Source organism: Dipteris shenzhenensis, chromosome 12, assembly GCF_047967505.1.
Source record: "Dipteris shenzhenensis isolate YYH24624 ecotype China chromosome 12, Dip_SZ_1.0, whole genome shotgun sequence".
Taxonomy (NCBI): Eukaryota; Viridiplantae; Streptophyta; class Polypodiopsida; order Gleicheniales; family Dipteridaceae; genus Dipteris; species Dipteris shenzhenensis.
In genome coordinates this window covers 52,376,203-52,397,496 of record NC_141607.1, presented here as the reverse complement: position 1 = coordinate 52,397,496, position 21,294 = coordinate 52,376,203, and the positions used below count along the sequence as shown (strand labels likewise).

General features: G+C 40.9%; 1 pseudogene across 1 annotated transcript; it reads left to right on the top strand.

The window, feature by feature from the left end:
• The first annotated feature begins 8,512 nt into the window (after positions 1–8,512).
• Positions 8,513–11,396, top strand: LOC147896377 (uncharacterized; annotated as a pseudogene). The gene is made up of 2 exons (XR_015541902.1): positions 8,513–10,617; positions 11,291–11,396. The product of XR_015541902.1 is annotated as an uncharacterized LOC147896377 (transcript).
• The last annotated feature ends 9,898 nt before the right edge of the window (positions 11,397–21,294 follow it).

Here is a 21,294-nt window from a genome sequence, read left to right as displayed (position 1 = left end):
AGTATCGATTTGAAATTATATCGTTTATGTAATTTATTAGGAGGTTGTTTCTTTGTACTAACCCCTCCACAAATTGTGTCATCTTGCAATTTGATATCATGGGCAGGTACCCTACTCCTGTTGAGACAACCTACCACTACCACCATCGCAGAGCAGATACATGGAGGCACTTCTATGATGACAGGTTGATTACTAAGGGGCAGTATATCCAGGATACTGGAGCGCCCCCAAGGTATTTGATAGTAATGAAATAATGTCAATATTGTAAGTAAAGATTTGATTTTTCATACATTGATACATGTTGTCCCTCGTTTACAGGACCTTGCGGCTGATCAGGAGGAAGAAGATGAGGAAGAAGGGGATGAAGAAGGAGGCGAAGAAGGAAGTGAGGATGCGGAGAACTTAGATTAGTTGTAGAAGTAGTGCTAGCTAGTCTTTTTTGTACTTGAAGCCATTGGCTTGGCTTCGTGCCTCGCTTGTATATACACTCCTCTTATTTTTTGTACTTGAAGCCACAAGACATGGCTTGGCTTTGTACTATATGTAAATACAAGCACTTTTTGAGCTATGAATTAATATACCCTCCTTTTATTTTTTTGGCTTTCAATTTCCTTGTGCAACGTTCTATCAATTAATGCCTTGTGAACTAAACGTTTTGGAGTTGTAATGTTTTATTCGGAATTGTAATCGTCGGCTATAGACATGCTTGCAATCATGCTAATTAAAATGCGGTTGGCTATAAGAATTGAATTGCACAATGTGGAAATGGGATTCTTGTATGTGGAAATGGGATTCTTGTAACTACATAGCATACACAAAATACACAGCATTCTGTTCAACTACACAAAATTTTTCTTTTATTAACAAAAAAGATTATGTAGAGCATCTATAAGCACGTCTATAAATGCGTCTATGTACGTATCTCTCTGTTTTTTTATTTGCATGTCTATAAGCATGTCTATAAACGCATCTACTTGTTTTTTTTTAATTTCTAGCAGGGCGTCTATTTGCGCGTCTATAGGTGTGTCTATCTATTATATAGATGTGCCTTTACATGTGGGTCTGTAGATGCACCAATAGATGCACAAATAGACATGCTCATAAGTTTTTTTTTTAGTTAAGTTGATGCGTCTGTGTGCGTGTCTCAGAGGTGCTTTGTCTTGTTGTGATTGCTTCCAGATGTCTCTCTTAGATACACTCCAGGATAAATAGTGGACATAGGAGAAGAGAGCAAAGATCAAATACTATCAAGCATACATCAGTCCCTACTGTTGGTCTCTATATAAACGAGAAAATTCCTTGAACGCAAAGTCCTACATATACACACCCATCCTGTTTTTTTACCAGAGAAAGTGGCATACACTTGTGATAAAATGGGGTGGCTAGAATGTCGATATGGCCCTTGCCCTTAAACGGGACCCCTCAAGGGCCATATTGACAATATCCACTGGCATATCAATATGGCCCTTGAGGGGTCCCCCTTAGGGGCAATGGCCATATCGACATGCCATATTTAGTCCAGACTGAAGTACAGATAGCCAAGCAAGAGTTCTCATATAGTTTATAGACATAGAAAGTATGCCACCTTGCACAGAACATATGCTAATATATAAAACACTCACATTCATAACAACACAAAGCAACTATAGACACGCCTGATAGACGCGCAAAATAGTGAGCACATCTATAGGCATTGCTTGAATAGAGAAATTACGGGCGCGTCTAATAGGTCGGTTATTTGCACGTGTATTGACGTGTCTATTAGCGCATCTACACTGAGAAAATATGGGCCCGTCTAATATTACATTTGTCAAAGCATCTATTTGCACGTGTATTAGTGCGTCTATTAGCATGTCTACACTAAGAATTAGATGTGTATTTAGATGCAAAATAGAGAATATAGAAAGTGAGATTTTAGTGTACATTACTACTTTCCAAACATTGCCCATGATTACCAAAGCACATAATTTTAACAAAAACATAAATGCTTTTTTGCAAGCCCACATATACAAGAATTAAGTGAGGTGAGGAGAATGAGACAATATGTACAATAGTTTTGCCAATATCAATGATGGGCTACGGTTCAATCTCATCGTCAATGAGATCAACCCTTGCCAAACTATCTACTTCAAAATCCAAACAAGTGTTTAGATCTACAAATACATTCAACCCACTACTACTTGTGCTACTCATGTGCTCATCGAAATCAGCATCACCAATGGTAGGCTCGTCCTCATGGGTAATGGCCTCAATATCTGTATCTCCTATCTCATGATCATCCTCCTCTCTCATATCACGGTCATCATCACCTCCATGGCCATGATCATCCTCTATACGCTCCATATTAGTAAATGTACTATACATCACTTTGGAACGTGGCATAATAGGTATGACATGCCACCATCTATTATTATCTACCATTGGTTGATAGACAACCTAATTCAAACACAAATACAATCATGTTATTTTCCTTGCATCGAAGGTATCAAATATTTAAAAGCGAGTATTTTTATACGTGTGCACAGTACCTGTTCACATTGTTGCGGTAGTACTAGTGTGTCCATCCTACTTTGCCAAAACTTTGTGGAGTCAATAGTTACAAAGCCACTTGCATGGCGTTTGACTGGTGCATTAGGGCCTCTTTTCACCATGTCCTTAAACCACTTTACATCCAAAACATACACAAAGAAGCGTCGAAAGTCAAGCTTAATAATATCTTGGATTATGCCACAATAATCATCCATGGCTCCATTGGCTCCCTCAAAGCTAGCAATGACGGTGCAATCTTGTGTGTTTCTCTTATCATCAATCCATTGTGTTCGAAAATGCTTGCCCTCACACCATATAGCATTGAACATAGTGCACTACACCAAGAAAAAATCAATTAAATAAGCAATCTAAATTATTGAAAGCTCCTAACTCATGCATAACATTCTATATACCAACTTTGCTCATGCATCCCCTAGCATACTCCCATTCTTCCATTGTGATATGCATCCCCTCGTCTTTCTCTGCTTTCTCCATTTCATCAAGTAGCCAATCCGCATGAATATCCTTTGGAAGTGCTCTTAGATACTGAGGGCATGGCACACAAGATCCGTGGTATGTACGAAAGAGGGCCCTTTCTTCTTGCCTTCTTGCCTTTGCATCCTCATATCTTCTCACCCGTCTTTTGATCACATAACTATTAAGCACGGAATAGAGGTTGACATTATTAAGCAACTCCGTGTCTATTACTTTGTTGCATCCTTTCCCTTGAGGCACAATAGAGGTCATCCATAGGTCTTCATCATCTCTCCATAGTCGTGGGAGAGAGCTATCCACATCAACAAGAAACTCAGAAATATATACAAGTGACTCTTGTACCAACCAACCCTCAGCCATGCTACTGTCAGGTCTTGCATTTTGTCTCATGAAGCCCTTCAAGGTCTTCATGGAGTGCTCAAGGAAGAACAACCATTGTGCATGTATAGTACCGCATATAGCAATCTCATCCACCAAATGCACTATAAGATGTAGTTGGCTTGTGAGAATAGAATGTGGAAATGTCTCCTCCACTAAACAAACCACCTCCACTGACATCACTCGAGCATTCTCAAGCATGGTCTCAGGGCGTTCACTATGTATAAACCCTCTATATCACGTGCGTTCAAGGCCTATATTTAAAATCCCTTATCTGTAAATTTTTTCATTAAAAAATATCCTTCTCTTGAACTCACGTGATACGGTTACATATGATGAGTGACCCCCCCGAGAGCATGGTGGGATCTATTTCCTTTGAGCTCACATTCCTAGAAATGAAAAAGTACACCATATTAGCAATATGAACACCTTGCATGGAGCATTGATACGTATCATATTTTGTATCATGTAAAGTACCTCACAAGCTCACCCATCATGTAAATACAATCCTTCACATCCTTTGATGCACTATGAGAAATGCTAGTAGGTAGGATGAACTGAACCCACGAGGAGATGGTTGATTAGTTGCTTATAATTATTCACTCACGAATTTGAAAGGAAAAAGATATTATGCACATAAAATAATGACTTGGAGCATCTTGTGCCAATCATGAGATTTCAAGCCATATAATTGCTCTACACCTCTTTTCTTGCTCTTTGTAAAGGCCCCCTTCAAACACCTCATGCATCCAGTGGGAGTATGAATTGTAGTAATAGCGCACTTCATCGCCGCCATCTCTAGCTTTGATAACCTCCACGGTGCACGAGGTAAAAAAACATGCCCATTTGGTCTCTCTTGTGGCCAAGCTTCATGCATCCTCCCTGTGGTACATAGATCCTCCCTTATCCCTACGGAATCTCGTGTCCCATTCAAATGCTCTCAAATGGTAGATGCCACATTCTTGAAGATATGCATGGGATCAAGCAGGTGATTGATCTTGAGGTGGGACCAATATGGTAAACGATAAAAGATGGAGTATCTAAACAAAAGCTGGTGCTAGTGGGCAATCTTTATTTCCAGCCAATATAGCACACAATAGTTACAAACCCTTACCGACTCATGCCAAGTGGTGGAGTCGTGGAACCATCCCAAATTCTCATCCTATCTCCCGTAGTGAGTGATTGTGGGAGGACTTCATTCCAAGGGGCAACATATCTAGGATGATTAGGTGGGAGAAATCGATGGTAATTCTCATAGATGATCTTATTCAATGCGTCTGCCCGTGAGGCAACTAGCGAAGGACCACAAATAGGACATGCATGGTAACCCGATGTAGTGAGACCTGAAGAATAGATGCAATTAAGAGTTGAAGGTGGGTTCAAGGTGCCACATCAGTTGCCTACTCATAATTAAAAGTGCAATGCTTACCTGAACACTCGCCATAGCCTGGGAAGTCATGCATCGTCCACATCAAGACTGCTTTGCAGTTGAAGTCTCGTGCTGAGGGATGTGAAATTACACATGTATTTAGACGCGTGTATAGATGCGCCATTAGACACGCTTATAGACGCGGTTTTCAAATCTAATTTTAGTGCGCTTGCTTTACTGTTAACAGATCCACAGTCCGACACTTATCTCTAGGCACCCACACTTACTTCCAGGCTTACACAATCATCTCCAAGCACACAGGAGAAGAGGGTGAACAAGGAAGAGAAGCAACTTTGAAGAAGGACAAGAAGCTTCCATACCTCTATCCAAGGTAAGTCTCTTTACGGTTGATCTTCTTTGAAAGTTGCTCTCTTTGGATTCGTCCTTTGTCGTATCCAAGAAACGAATGATTTTGGTATCAGTGTTATGCTTTTGTATCGGGTACATGTCCTTTTCAAACTTTTTAGAATAGTCCATCTATCGGAGCGCGTCTATGGACGCGTCTCAGAGCGCATCTAAAACCGCATCTATAGGCGCATCTATAGACGTGTCTACTCTGTTTTTAGAAACAGATAGCCGCATCTATAGATGCACTGTTATACATGAAAATAGACGCGCTTCTCAGACGCGTCTACAGATGCGCTCCGACAGTTTTAGACCCTTCCCTTCCCTTCCCTTCTCTTCCCTTCCCTTCCCTTCTCTTCTCTTCCCTTCCCTTTCCTTTTCTTTCTCTTTCCTCTTCCCTTTCCCTTTCCCTTTCCACTTCCACTTTCAAGAAAAGAATTTGCCTCTCTTTTCTTCTCTCTTTTCCTATATTTGCCTCCTTCCTTCTCTCTTTTATCCTCTCTTTCCCTCTCTTTTCATGGTAATTTTTCTTAATGTTTTATTTGGAATTGTAATTGTTGGCTATAGACGTGCTTGCAAGAGTGCTAATTAAAATGCAGTTGGCTGTAAGAATTGAATTACACAATGTGGAAATGGGATTCCTGTAACTACATAGCATACACAACATACACTACATTCTGTAAATTTAAAAAATAGCGTGTCTATCAAACCGTCTGTTTGTTCGAGGAGCATCTATTTGCATGTTTATAAAAGCGTCTATAAGACCGTTTATAAATGCGTCTATACACGCGTTTAACGATGCATCTATCTATTTTTAAAATTTTCTAACGGAGCATCTATTTACGGGTCTATATGCGCATCTATACGCACGTCTGTCTGTTATATAGATGCACCATTAGACGCAGGTGATCAAGGATTTGCATTACTATACAGTGCTAATAGAGAATGTATGCTAACTGATAGAGAACCTATGCTAACAAGCATAGAATAATATATACTCTGAAAGTTGACTAGCATTGAGAATATGCTAACTAGCATGGAGCATATGCTAACTAGCAAATAACATATGCTAACCTGCATAGAATAACATATGCTCTAGAAGCTAGCTAGACCAGAACATATGCAACTGGCACAAAACATATGCTAACTAGCACAGAACAAATGCTAACATGCATAGAACATGTGCTAACATGCATAGAACATATGCTAGCTAGCATAGAACATAGGACATATGCTAGTAGGTAGATAATATATTCTACATAGTAGAGAATAAATGCAAAACTAGTAGAGAACATATGCTACCTAACTCAAGACACATGCTAATAAGCATAGAACATATATTGCCTAACATAGTACATATACTAATAGTCAGAGAATATATACTAGATAGAAGAGAATAGATGATATCCATTAATATATGAAGCACATAGATTCCGCGTATTTAGATTGTAGTGATTTTCCAAAGATTCCCTCAATTTCAATTTCATTATGAGGGTGTATGTAAATTTGTGTAGTAAGGTTAAGGGAATGGAGAATCTGCCACGCCATTGCACTTGGAGCACCAGTTCCAAAGTACAAAAGACCAACAAAAGCAACATACTCTATTCTAGTTTGACAAGGCACTTGAAAATGGTTCAAGAGATGGAATGTGAAGAAACTCACCTACCAGAGCAAAGAATTTGCTGGTTGTGGACATTGAGTTATGATGTTGCCCAACCACATATTGTCACACACACACACACACACACACACACACACACACACAATACACACACACACACTCATACAGGTCTAGGTTTGAGACTTTCTTTTGAACATGATCAGTTTTAAAAACACAATTCTAGGCTGATACACTCTTAAATTTATGTCTCAAAAAAGTTGGCCTTGATGGTAAATGTTTTTTCTCATATTCATAAGTTTAAATCTTCATATTTTTTCTTAGTAGCTTCAAGATTACTTTTTTTTAAAAAGAGAAAGGATTCTTGATGTTTTAAGGAATTAGTTTATTGTTTTTTAATTCTAATATTTGTCTTGTTACATTAAAACATTTGCTCGAGTTGAACCAAGTGTGTAACTTCTTTCTTAATTTAAATTTATGCTTGTCTATTGAGTTCAAGAGTTTTAGTAAAAGGGAAAGATAAAGATAGACTGCGTATTTTTTCGTAAGCGAAGGTGGAAAGTTGGAGCACTTGATCATGGGCCATGGGTTTGTTTACTTTGATTATTGATACAATTGAAAAGAAAGGGATGAACATATAAATACATGAAGAATAATCGTGCTTGCTTTCAAAATCGATTGAAAAAAGCATAAAATGTCAAATTCCAAAGAAATTTGACGAAGCCTAAAATTAAGGGAAATTTTCAGTAGTAGCCTTTGATTTCTTAACAATAAAATCTGAGCCTTTTTTTTTAAATTGGCTAGGAAACGTTTTATCACTGTGTTCATGTTGGACCATTGGAACGTCTAACTTTAAAAAGTAGAGGAGTAAGTGCACGGCCACATTGAGGCCTCAAAACGGCCAATATTGGATGTGTAAAACACAGTGCTGCGTCCGTTTGTAGACGTGATCAGATTTTGAGCAGTCTGGCCCCATGCATTTGGTGTAGATTCAACAGAGGGAGCTCTGCAGGGCACATCAATGATGTAGGCAGATTTTACTTTCAGAGCAGAGAGGAAGAGGAGGTGACACCTACCCAAATGTGAAAGATATTGGACATACTATTTGATGCAAGAGCATGTTGAAAGGACCTTCCATCGGAGAATGGAGGTTCGGAGGACAAAGAGAGGAGGGGTTTTGGGCATCGCCATTCACCCTTCACATCGCCATTCCTTGCTAGGTGGAGTTAGAGCCACTATTGCACTTCATCAACTCCTCCGTTCACCATCTATTAACCCTCCAGTGGATAGAATTTCAGCCGGGGTGCATGTGGCCAGAATTGAAACACCGATACCTTGGATTTTAGTCGTTCCACGTTTCCCTTGGACCCTTGACTGTTTAAATATGTGCCCCATGTTTGAAAATTGATGGTCCTATCCAAACGAATCAGGCCCGACTATGTTTTCAAACAGCAAAGGGTCTCTTCTAGCACATGTTGGGAGAACGCTATTTTCAATCTTCATGCACATGATTTCCGCGCACAGCTTGACCGTGATTAAGGATTTCCTCGCGAGAAGGCTACTTTCAAACTTCAAGCACTGGAATTCCTCGCACAGCCTGACCGTCGAAAAGCATCATGCGTCCTGTAGGCGTATGACGAGTGACGCATTGTCACTTCATGTTGGACGATTGAACCTCGCCTTTCAAATAGTCCAAGTGAAACCACTTCTCTTTCATGACTGCCTTTTGCTCGCTATTGTAGTTGTAGTGTTCTGTGATACCTTAGAGCACCCGAATTACTATCCATGGCAGTCGCACCCACTTCGGGAGACATGGTGGCTATGCAAGCTAACGCCAATACAGCCCGCTTCTCAGCCTGCGCTAGGGTCGGTGCTCTGAGTCGCACAAGCAGAATTCAAAATCCTTCGGGAGCTGGATGCAAAGAGTCTATCAGTAGTTTGGCAAGCTTGCAATCGACCGCGAAGCCATTTCACAAGATGGTGGTCGCTGGTTCAGCGCCGTCGCCTGCACTAGCAAGCTCCCGGCTGCCTCGAGCTTCAGTTCGTGGGGACGATGCCAAAATTGACGTCGACGACGACGACAAGCGCGTGAAGGAGATAGTGATCCTGGGAGGCGGCACTGCTGCGTGGATGGCCGCGGCCTACTTGGGCAAGGCGTTAGAAGGTAGCGTTAATATCACCGTTCTCGATGAGGCGGGCGACGTCCCCCTGGTAGGAGTCGGAGAGGCCTCGCTCCCCAACTTGCAGTCTGCCTTCTTCGACTTCCTTGGCATCCCCGAGGACGAGTGGATGGTCGAGTGCGATGCCAGCTACAAAATGGCAGTCAAATTTATCAACTGGCGCACTCCTGGAGCAGAATCTACTAAAGCACGCATGCGGGACGACGGTCGCCTCGACAAATTCTATCACAGTTTCGGTGATCTTCCCCGCCACGACCAGCTGCCCCTCTCCACCTACTGGGTCGAGAAGCAGCAGGCGGGTCAGATGAACGTGCCCTTCGATTACGCTTGCTACCAAGAGCCCCCTGCAATGGACGCGAACAAGGCGCCTCGCCGGATGGACGGCACCCGCTCCACGGCCGCCTACGCCTGGCATTTCGATGAACATCTGTTTGTCGATTACCTCCGGAGACACGCCACTAGCAAGCTCGGAGTATGCCACATCCAAGACCGGATGGATCGTGCTGAACTCAGGCCCGGCGATGGCCACATCCAGGCGCTGCACACGGCTTCAGGCCGGGTGCTCCGTGGAGACCTCTTCCTGGACTGCTCCGGGTTCCGCGGACTGCTCATCAACAACGTCATCAAGGAGCCGTTCCTGGACATGAGCAACCAACTGCTGTGCAACAGCGCGGTGGCGAGTGCCGTCCCTTATGACGTCGCTAAGCACGGAGTAGAGCCATACACCTCCGCCATAGCCATGAAGTCGGGCTGGACCTGGAAGATCCCCACGGCGCTGGGCCGATTTGGAACAGGCTACGTCTACTCATCTCAATTCTGCAGTTCCGACCAGGCCACCATCGACTTCTGCCGTCTCTGGGGCCTGGATCCCGACACTGCCGCACTCAATGAGATCAAATTCCGCGTAGGTCGCAACCGCCATGCCTGGGTACGCAACTGCATCTCCATCGGCCCTGCTTCCTGCTTCCTAGAGCCGCTAGAGAGCACAGGCGTTTACTTCATCTCTTCCGCGCTCTACCAGTTGGTGCAACACTTTCCCGATAAATACTTCCAACCGGGCTTGGTGGCACGCTTCAACTCCGAGATCGAATACATGTTTGACGATTCTCGTGACTTCCTCCAGGCGCACTTCTGCCTCTCACCTCGTGTGGACACCCCATTCTGGCAGGCGAGCAAAAAGCTGGCTCTTCGAGAAAGCATGGCAGCCAAGATAGATGCCTATCAAGCTGGGCTGGCCATCAACGCTCCCACCACCAGCGCTGAGCACGCTTTTGATTACAATTGCGAGCAAAAGTTTCGCAACTTCTGGACCAACAACAGTTACTACTGCCTGTTTACTGGGCTGGGCTTGCTACCTGACTCGCCGTTGGCTCGCCTGCAGCACATGCCCGAGTCTGTTTCGACCGCTGATGTCGTCTTCCAAAAGGTGCAGGAGCAACAGAAGGAGCTCATTAGCAACCTCCCTTCCTGCTACAATTACCTCTGCAAGATGCATGGCCGACCAAGTTGCCTCAATGGTATGCCCGTTCCGGTTTGAATCGAAAGGGCAATCCTAAAAAGAAAACTTAGTACTTTTAGGCTTTTAGTCCTGCTAAGGCTAACCGATCAGAGGTTTTCTATGTGTTGAATGGAGCTCACATACAGTGTGGAGAACCTCCGATCACCTAGCCGTTTTTGGCCCTGCAAGGGTCCTAAGGGATGATGATTAGTGAGTTGCTAATCAAGGGCCATAGTTTTGAAGTTAGTTCATTTGGTCAATTTGACCTTGCAAATTATGGTTAGTATTAGTAGCAAGTTTAAGGCTTCTAATGGGCTTCTAATGTGTGTAAGGTTTAAGGTTTTGGTTTGCTTGTGGAGGTCCTAAATGTTTTTGTCTTTTATCCCAAAGCTTTTGTCTTTTGTTAGGTATTTCTCTCTAAAAATGGAGACTCTCTTTATCTCTTGTATGACACCACATTTATATTACTCTTTCCAAAATAGGCATGTCCCCACTTTTATTGAATGGCACATCTACCACACACACATACACCTTTTCACCTCTTTTCTCTGCGCACCTTTCCTGATATTCCTTCACCTTCACTTGCTTTTTCTATTTTCCTTTCCTTCCAATTTACATGTATCTTTCGTGTCACAAGTCATTCGAAATATTTATCGAGCTACCTACACTTGGACTTATAATGACACTCCAAAAGGCAGGGCCATAGTGGGATCCCCACCGTGTTTCCTTAAGGGTTTAAAAATTTTTTTTTTTTAAGAGAACAAATCTAACACATTTCTTTATTAGCATTGTTATTAGCACCTACTCCTTAGAGGGAGCGCAATAGTAGAAGATTGAAACTCTTTTTTTAATTTCCAAGTGGAATTTCAACAAAATCAACTAAGTTATGTGTCCAAATTGCCATTTATGCAGATCATCTTACAAAAAATGCCTTTATTAAACTGCTTCCTTCAAAAAATTATTGCTTTTCTCTTTTGCATCCAAAAGCTTTTGCTTTAGTAGGAGGTAGTGCCCAAGTGGACATGTGGACTCTTGTTAAAGCATATACCTATACATATATTAATGCGTACATATTTCCCTATGCATACTCAAAAGGCCTATCTTAGGATGAAACCCATGCTTCGCACAAGAATATAAGCACTTGAGCAACTTTTGAGAACCACCCAATTGTTGATTCCTTATTTTCCTTTTCATTGTTTGTTGTAAAGAAAAGTAAATTGATCATAAGAAAAAAACTTGAGAGTATGGCCTCTCTAATTAAGAAAAAACCTTTAGAGTATTGCCTCTCTAGACTCTTATTAACTTGAACCCAATCACAACAGAGAAAAGGGACCATAGACGCATTTTTTAAATTAAAATAAAAAGTAATGGGCATGTCTATTAGCGCATCCACAGACCCACATTAAATGCACATAGATCTATATAACAATCTCGGGGGGGTCACTATGTATAAACCCTCTATATCACGTGCGTTCAAGGACTATTTTTAAAATCCCTTATATGTAAAATTTTCATTAATAAAATATACCCCTTTTCTATACAAATCTGTAAATTTTTTCCAAAACTATTTTAAATAGTCCCTTATGTATATTTATTTATGTAAATTTTAGAAATAAAATATATCCTTCTGTTAAACTCACGTGACAGGGTTACATATGATGAGTGAACCCCCCGAGATAACAATGGGATGAGCTAATAGACATGCTTATATATGTTCTATGGAAAATTAAAAAAACAGTTGACCGCCTAGCAGTGCACGCTTGTAACAACAATAATAGGTGCACTTATAGATGATATGTAAAAACACAATAGAACAACGCATCCATAAACGCACTCGATAGACGTGCAAAATAGCAAACGTGTCTATAAGCGCTGATAAACTTAATGAAAATACAAACGTGTCTATTAGCATAGTTATTAATGCATCTATTATCGTGGTTATAGATGCGTTTAATAGCACATCTACACTATAAAATATACATGTTTATAAATGCGCATTAACAGAGTTTGAAATTATACTGCATGAGGCTAATAAATGTGCATCACTACGTGCCAAAAATTGCCCATGATTACCAAAGTACATAATTTAATAAAAATATTAATGCCATGCACGTGTCACAAAATATTAATGCCATGCACGTGTCACACACGATAATATACTTTTTGCCAAATGCACATATACAAAAATTAAGTGAGGTGAGAAGAATGAGACAATCTATAAAATAGTTTTGCCAATATGTAAGAAATTTGGATGATATAACAACGATCGGCTATGGTTTGATCTCATCCCTAATGAGATTAACCCTTGCCAAACTATCTACTTCAATATTCAAACCACTGTGAAGATCTAGAAATACATTCAGCCCACTACGTACTACTTGTGCTACTGTGCTCATCGATATTAGCATCGACACCAATGGCAGGCTCATCCTCATGGCCCATGGGTAATGGGCTGAATATCTATATCGCCTATCTCATGATCATTCTCCTCTCTCGTATCATGGTCATTATCACCTCCATGGCCATGATCATCCTCCATATGCTCCATATTAGTAAATGTACTATACATCACTTTTGAACATGGCATAATAGGTATCGTATGCCACCACCTCATTAGGGAAGAAATGGGGTCTCAAAAGGGCCTCATAAGGAATGGATTAAGAAATAGATTACTATGGTAACCCATGGACTAACTACCCCCTAGCATAAACTAAACTGACATGGGAACCTTTATTTTGAATTTAGGAAACCTTAGCCTTTGGATGGATCAAAGGCTCAAAATGGTAGGCAGCTAAAGGGAGTCACCTTTGGTGGCCTCCAAACTGGAAAAATTTAACTTTAGGGGCGGTATTTAAGAGGGAGAAGGTGCCTTTAGTTGTGGACCATTGGATCTTGGCTAGATCTATGGTGGAGATGGATTAGACAATGAAGCGTGGAGATTGAGGCGCATTTTGGAGGGTAAAGATGCATTTGCTTGAATGGATGGCGAGGATTGAAGCACATAATCAATGGCCCGGATTGAAGTGCCTTTTTGGTGCATCTCTGCCCTTGGATCTCCTCCAAATCAAATGGATGGCTCGGATTTAGGCACCTTTTTGGTGTATTTCCTCCCTTGGATCTCTTTCAAATCAATGGCTACAATTAAGGTGCCTTTTGCTTTAATGTCCTCCCTTAGATCTCCTACAAATCAATGGCTAATATTGTGGCTCTTCCTTATTTAATCTCCTCCATTGAATCTATTGCTTAATCGAGGGCTTATATTTGATCCCTCTAATCCTTTGATGGTATCTCTTAGATCTACCCCTTGATCTAATGGTGGCTGGGAGTGCTCTATGTAAAATTTGAATGTATCCCTTGGATTAGAGATTAGATCAAGGGCTAGGAGTAAATACCATGGATCCAAACTCTAGGTTAGAGGTCTCCCCACCCTTAAATGCTTTTGTCAACCTCAACATGGCATTGTCCTACAAAAAGGAGCACTCCCATTGGTACACCTCAAATCCCACACTAACACCTTGAAATTAGGAAACACTAATTGGGGGCCCTTTGGAGACCCCAATTCTCCCCTAGGAATGATTATTACACTACTATGCATGGGCCCTATTCCGATGCTTAAGCATCGACGTTTAGCGTGCATGGGGTGCTAATCATTGGTAATCAAAGCGAGATTAGTTAAGTGTCACTATATAGCGACTTCAGACAAGTGTCACTATATAGAGACATTGAAAGATAGTCTCTATATAGTGACACTTACTAGACTTGTGAATGGTTGTTATATAGTGACACTGAGATAGTTTCCTATAACGACATTTTACAGAGAGTGTTTTTTTGCATACCAACCTTTAAAGATATTTTTTCCCAATGACAATTTTTTCTTCCTTTTGATACATGTTTGATCCTTTGAGGGAATAAAAGTACAAGAGCATGTACATCAAGTTTGAAGATCATATATTCATGTCCAAGTTTGAGATGAAAAAAATCAATGAAGAGCATTTACATCAACGGCTTCATCAAGTCTAATGCGCCAAACAAGTCTATCTCTAACTCTATACCGAGTTGATCTCCTATATCATCATCATACATTCACCTAAGACTTGATCATCTTCTTAAATAAAGTGTGGTGATTCTTGATGATCGTTATCTTCTTCCTTAATATCATGATCTCCATCTTCGTCCTGTACGATGTCATTATGCGCATCTTTATCTTGGCTCATATTGTGATCTTCATCTTCTTCGCTAGATCCATCTGGATCAATTCGATCCGGCATTGGTAGTGGCATCTCCATATCCACATCTCTATCTTCAAAAAATTTCTTACTTCGTGGTGCAACTTGGATCGCGTACCACCATCTTGGATCAGAATGACCCGGATGAAAAACCACCTATATTGAAGATGGGTGCCAAATGCTATCAATTATATATATGTAATTATGCTTAAGTACATGTATCAATGGATCTTTGAAAATGAAAGCTTCGATTAATTAAATCATTAGTATGCACCTGCTCACAATGCTCAGGAAGAACAAAAGTATCACTTTCATCAGTCAAAAGTTTGGTGGAGTCTATTGCAAAGAAACCACTATTGTCTTTTCTCACTGTCGCATGGGGACCATTGTAAATAGTTCTAAACCATTTTACATAAAAAATAAAAATACTAAATCGTCTAAAATCAACTTCATAGATTTCGCGTATGGTCCCACAATAATCCAACTGCAAGGAGAGAAGATTGGTATCTGAAGCACTTTCTCAGCTATCTTGTGTGAAGTTAGCCATGACTCCACAATCATACATGACTCTCTTTGAATCGATGCGTTCCATGCGAAAATGTCATCTATATGACCATAATGCACTGTACTTTTTGTATTGCAAAAGAGCATCATTAAAACAATGAAGATGCATCTATTTTATAGTGTATATTGCCACAAATAATTACTTAATTACGTCAAGAGGTAAGAAACTTACATGTATCATACATCCAGATGATAACTCTCGCTCACGCTCGTTTATTGTCTCTCCATCGCGTTCAGCTTTACATAGAGCCAGTTGTAGCCAATCAAGTGACATGTGAGTGGGGAGAAGGGCGAGATCTCGTGGATATGGTTGCGATCGCCTGTAAATTACTATGAATCTCTTTCTTGTAAATTTTCCTTCTGCTTTGGCCATTCATATCTCGCAATCCACTTTTGCATCTCCTTGCTATTGAGGATACAAAACTTATTGAAATTCTCCATTTTTTCTTCGCTCATCTTTCTTTCCATCCCTTTTCCTTGGGGAACCTCGCCAATGATGCGATCATCATCCTTGTTATGCCAAGCCTGCGGCATATCGGGATCCATGGATGTGAGAAACTCTGTGATATATACTAATGACTCTTGCACAAGCCATCCCTTTGTCATGATTGCTTCTGGTCTTGCTCTTTGCCTTACAAATCCCTTCAAAATTTTCATAAACCGCTCGAGAAAAAACATCCACCGACTATGAACAGTACCTGCAATGGCCACCTCATCAACTATGTGCACAAGCAAGTGCACTTGAGTTGTCATAATGCTCGAGGGAAAGTGCTTCTCAAGCAAGCATAGGGCTTCGATGGAGTCCATCCTAGTGTTCTCGATGCTCGATATGGAGATCTCTTTTTGAGATATCCACCTATTTCACATGCCCATGTAAGATATATTCATAATCAGCCTACAGATTATTCAACTTAAATTGAAGAAAATGCAATCAATGCGATTTGATAGTAAGCATACCTCACAATACCACTGATCTTGAATATAGCATTTCTAACATTTTTTTGTAAGCACCCTTTTACTATAATTGGGAGGATGAACTATCAAAGCAACAAAGAAGTCATGTCAATAATATAACATAATTATAATTACACTAATGCATCACAATTATCGATACACTAATCCTACAGCTTAGAATACCTATAAGACCTTGTGCCAATCATGGGACTTGAGCCCACTAAGCTTATTGTCCTTTGAAAATGCTCCTTTCAAGAAATGCATGTACCCTGTGGGTGTTCGAAAAGAGGCAATGTCTGCCTTGACCGCTGCCTCCTCTCTCTTGGAGAGGATCCATGTTGCTTTCGGGAGGACAACTTTTCCCGAAGCATGCACTTGGGGCCACAAACGAGACATCCTATTCATAGCACGCAAGTCTTCTCGCACTCCTCTCGAGCCTTTGGAACCAACCAAGTGTGCCCAAATAGTAGCCCCCACATTCTTGAAGATATGCATGGGATCCAAGAGATGATTGATTTGTAACTGAACCCAATAAGGAAGCTCATGAAAGATGGATAGCCTCTTCATACCACGAGGAGGTTCCTCTCCATTCGCCCTCCAAGCATGAATCCAGTCACTTGCCTTCAAATATGGTGGTGGTGGATCAAGCTGACCTCCACGCACGAGATGGTCTAGCGGAAGGTATCGAGCATGACTTTCATAAACATTTTTCCTCATATGTTTGGAGTATCGTGCAAGAAGTTTCAAACCCAATCCACAAACAGGACAAGCATAGTACCCACTTGTAACAAGTCTTGCATGCGTGCATGAATGTGTTAGTATAAGACATGTGCACGAAAGAGAGTCATAAAAGCATAATCCTATATTATTCATGTAAAGACACAACCACGTACCTATGCACTCTCCATATCCTAGGTAGTCATGCATGGTCCACATCAAGATACCCCTGACCAAAATATCATTGGTATGTCTAGGAGCTCTAGAAATATCAAAGAACCACACTCCTCTCCATAAGATCTGTAACTCCTCTATCAAAGGTGCCATGTACACGCGGTCCATATTTTTGGCCTTGTACTTCCTTGGCACAAGTAGTGCAAGCATGAGGTGTCCCTTCTTTATTGTTAGCCATGGTGGGATATTGTAATTCACCAAGACTATGAACCATGTCGACTAAGATGTTGAGCGTAACCCAAAAGGATTCACGCCATCCATGGTGAGCCCAAGATGTAAGTTGCATGGCTCCCTCGCAAAGTCTGGCCACTGATTGTCTATGTGCTTCCAAGCTGCACAATCTGCGGGAATCCTCAATGTGTCATTAGTGGACCGATGAGATGAATGCCAAGTCATCAACTCTGCTATATGGATTTGCATCGGAACATGTGGTGTATTCTTGCAATGATGAGAAAGTGTCTTAAGACCTTTATCATTATCTGCTCACCCTGCAAGTCATCTCTATATCATTGTTCCCCACACTTCGGACAACTAGCCAAATCTCCATTCTCATGAGACGAAAGAGAATATAGTCATTACGGCAAGCATGGATGGTATCATAATCCATACCCACCGTTGTTAGCATCCTCTTCACTTCATCTCTTAACATAGGCATGGCATTTGGTGCAGGCAACATCTTCTAGAGCGACCTCATTAAGGCCGAGACACTTGTATCTGACCACCTATACTTTGCTTATAGATTCAAGATTGAGAGACAAGCCCGTATTTTAGACATCTTAGCACCCTCGTACAACTATGTTGATTGCAACTCTCACATATTGACCTCAGACTCAGACATCATGTGTACATGTGATGTAGTGCCCCTAAAAATAGAATCCATCATGTCCACCATACCCTCATCATCATCTGGCACATCCGGGAGACTATAGTCTTGCTCAAAGTGTGAAGACATATGCGCACCCTCACCACCCTCCTCATCCTATCTCAAGATTTCGTGTAAATATATTAAGATCTTGTCTCAAGGTTTTGTGTCATAATGGTACGCAATATTAATCACGAACTCAAATAGCATTGACTTACCGATGATCCATCACCACATGCAACAACAATGGTGGGTACTGGTTCGAGCTCCTCCCCATACATCTGCAAGTGGCACATGACAATACGATGTCGATATTGTACTTCTTGCTTGTAGTGAGTGCAATAACAATACAATCTCTCCGTAAGCCACTCTGCGCTCTCGAGCATTGGTGCATCATTTGATGAGCTTCCACTCATCCCTTCCATCTACACACCTCCAAAATCACAACATGAGCTACAAGGAAATCTATTAAGATCCAAAAAATGGCCACCCATGATTTCCTTTCCTCTCTTCTAACAATAAGTGTCTTAAGCCATCGCTATGTAGCGACGCTTTGTCCTATTCTATTGCTATATAGTGATGCTTTTAGGATATAAACGTCGCTATATAGCAACTGACCAACATCGCTATATAGCGATGCTGAGGAGCTAAAACCTGAAACCCCGTGTGATGCCGTTTTTCACATCTCTATTGTGAGAAAAAAAAAATATCTCCTCCTACCTTATATTCGATGACCTCGCTTTCCTCCTCTCTATTCCCCACACTCCTCACCCCTACCCAGCCCCTCTCCCAACACTTGTGCTCCCTCTCCATCCTTCTCCCTCTCTGCTTGTGTGAAAGGAAGTTTTTCAAGAAGGTGTGTCTCTTTAAGAAATGTAGGTTCATTTTTTGTGAGATTTTGTTTTGTGAGTATTGAGGCATGTTTCTCCTTGTATTGCTAAGCCTATGTGCTAATTTTCATGCTTGATTTTTAGAGGTTAAGGACAAAAAACGAGATTTTGTGAAAGAAAGAAGACTCATCTTTTCTCTTTTTGGTATTTATCTTCCTCCCCTTTATCCTTGTTTGTAGGCTTATGCTTTCTCCTTGTTTGTAGGCTTATGCTTGCCTCCTGAATCCAATCCCTTTGAAAAGTTGTTTCTCCAAACTCCTCCTTCCTCTAACTAGTTATCTGAAAAAATGGTATGTTTTCTCTTTTTTGTACGGCTAGTCCACGAAACACTGAGCGGGAATTTTCTAGGTAAGAAAGTGCTTCATCCCTTTCCCTTTTGTTGTTTCCGTTATTTGCATTGGCCTGCAACTAATGCCTTAAGCACTAGCTGCAATGATGGGTGTAGGAGCCCTCTCTTTCCCTCTCTTCTCTTATTCCCTCTTCTTCCCCTCTTTTCCTCTTTCCTTCTCTTATGCTTATGCTTATGCTTTTCCTTCTCTTATGCTTCTGCTCTCTTTCCCTCTTCCTCTCTTCTCTTTTCCCCTAGAATTCCTTATCTTCTTTTCATAAGCATATGCCTATGCCTATGCTTATGCTTATGCATGAGCATATGCTCATATGCTCATGCATAAGCATAAGCATATTGTAGGATCCCGTAGGATAGAATAGATGCATCTTGCAAGAGGTGTGAGAGCACAATGAAAGAAAGATGGTAGATCTCTGTTATGATTGTGAGAGAGAGGACTCTCTCTTATAGAAAGGGGGAGAAGGTAATACCTTCCCTACATAGTGGCAATCAGCCCCTACATCAGTGGGAATCAATCCCTACATCAGTGGGATTTCCTTTGTCTTACATCATCACTTAGGTCACACACTAGACACATCATAGTACTTGATGTGCCTTTACAACACACACAAACACACATGTGACTCCCCTAGATGCACACATGCACCATAGAGCAAGCCCTTGATCATACTTACCCCAACAAACCCCCCTCAAGGGATTGCCTCATGCAGTGTCAAGGATACATCTAGTCTCATAGTTTCTCATGCCATCTCATGGTGGTCAAGGCTTAATCTATGGCTAGGATCTCATGCTAGCAAGGGTTCCCAAGGGTGTGAGGTTTACAAAAATGGGATAGTCAAAACACATATCACATGGTCTACATCATATGGTGACCAGAGGTGATTTACATATTCTTTTTAGAGTACTACTCCAGGCAGAGAACCTCAAAAGTTTGACCAAGGGATGATAAACAAAGTGCCTAAAAAGCATAGTCTTCATCATGTGGAGACTCATTAAATGAAAGTAGATTGGCAGTTTCTGACTTTAACACCTATTTCATTAATTTTTGACTAGTGCACTGTCCAAATTCGTTTTGTGAGATAATTTTGGATAAAGCATTTCAAAAAAAGAGGCTCTTATAAAACAAAACTTTGAGCCAAAAAGTAAGATTTTAAAAAAGCAAATTAGAAAAATTGACGTGACATGTTATTAAAACTAGAGTACATTAAAAAAAGAGGACTTCATGTTGTTAAAAGAGACAAAAAGTAAGATTTTAAAAAATCAAATTAGAGAAAAAACTAGAGTACATTTAAAAAACTATAGTACATTTAAAAAAAAGCATGACACATTTGTACAAGAAGTAGATCATATAACTCAAAGCCATATGGTGTTAAAAAACACCTTTCATTAGCTCAGCCTAGAAGATGTCATCTTTGTCTCTTACAGTTACTTTAGAAAACACATAAGTCTATGGAATTAAATTTCACAGTTACTTTAAATTTCTATGGAATTAAATTTCCATCACTTGACTATTAAGTCATTAGAGAGAGCATATGTCCTCGAAAGTGCCTACTATGGCATTGGCTTCATGAAAACAAGCAGACTTTAAACTTGCAGGCCATGCATAACCAGGGCTAGCATCGCAAATCTCCTCACAGACTCTCCTCACAACTTGTTTCGAATCTTCCGCCGACTTGTAAGCATTCACAACAACTCTTCTTTTCTCTCTTGGCTTTCCTCATCCTCACAATTTTTTTCAATACAACTTCTAGCCACCGCCATATCTTGTATGAAAATTTAACTCGTTTGCATAAGAAGTACGTGATTAAAAGAAGCAAAAAAGAAAGCTAAGGATATTCACCTCTTCTGCTGAGTTCAAATCAAGCAGCCATGTGTGTAACATATCCTCCTCAAATGATTTTCCCTTCATTGGTCCATACAAAAGAGATCTAAGACAGAATATGAGTTCAATAAATGAAGTCGGGTAGTAAGTAGTCATTGTCTTAGAGGGAAAGTGGGAGAAGGAGAGTGAGGGAGCAATAGCGAGGGA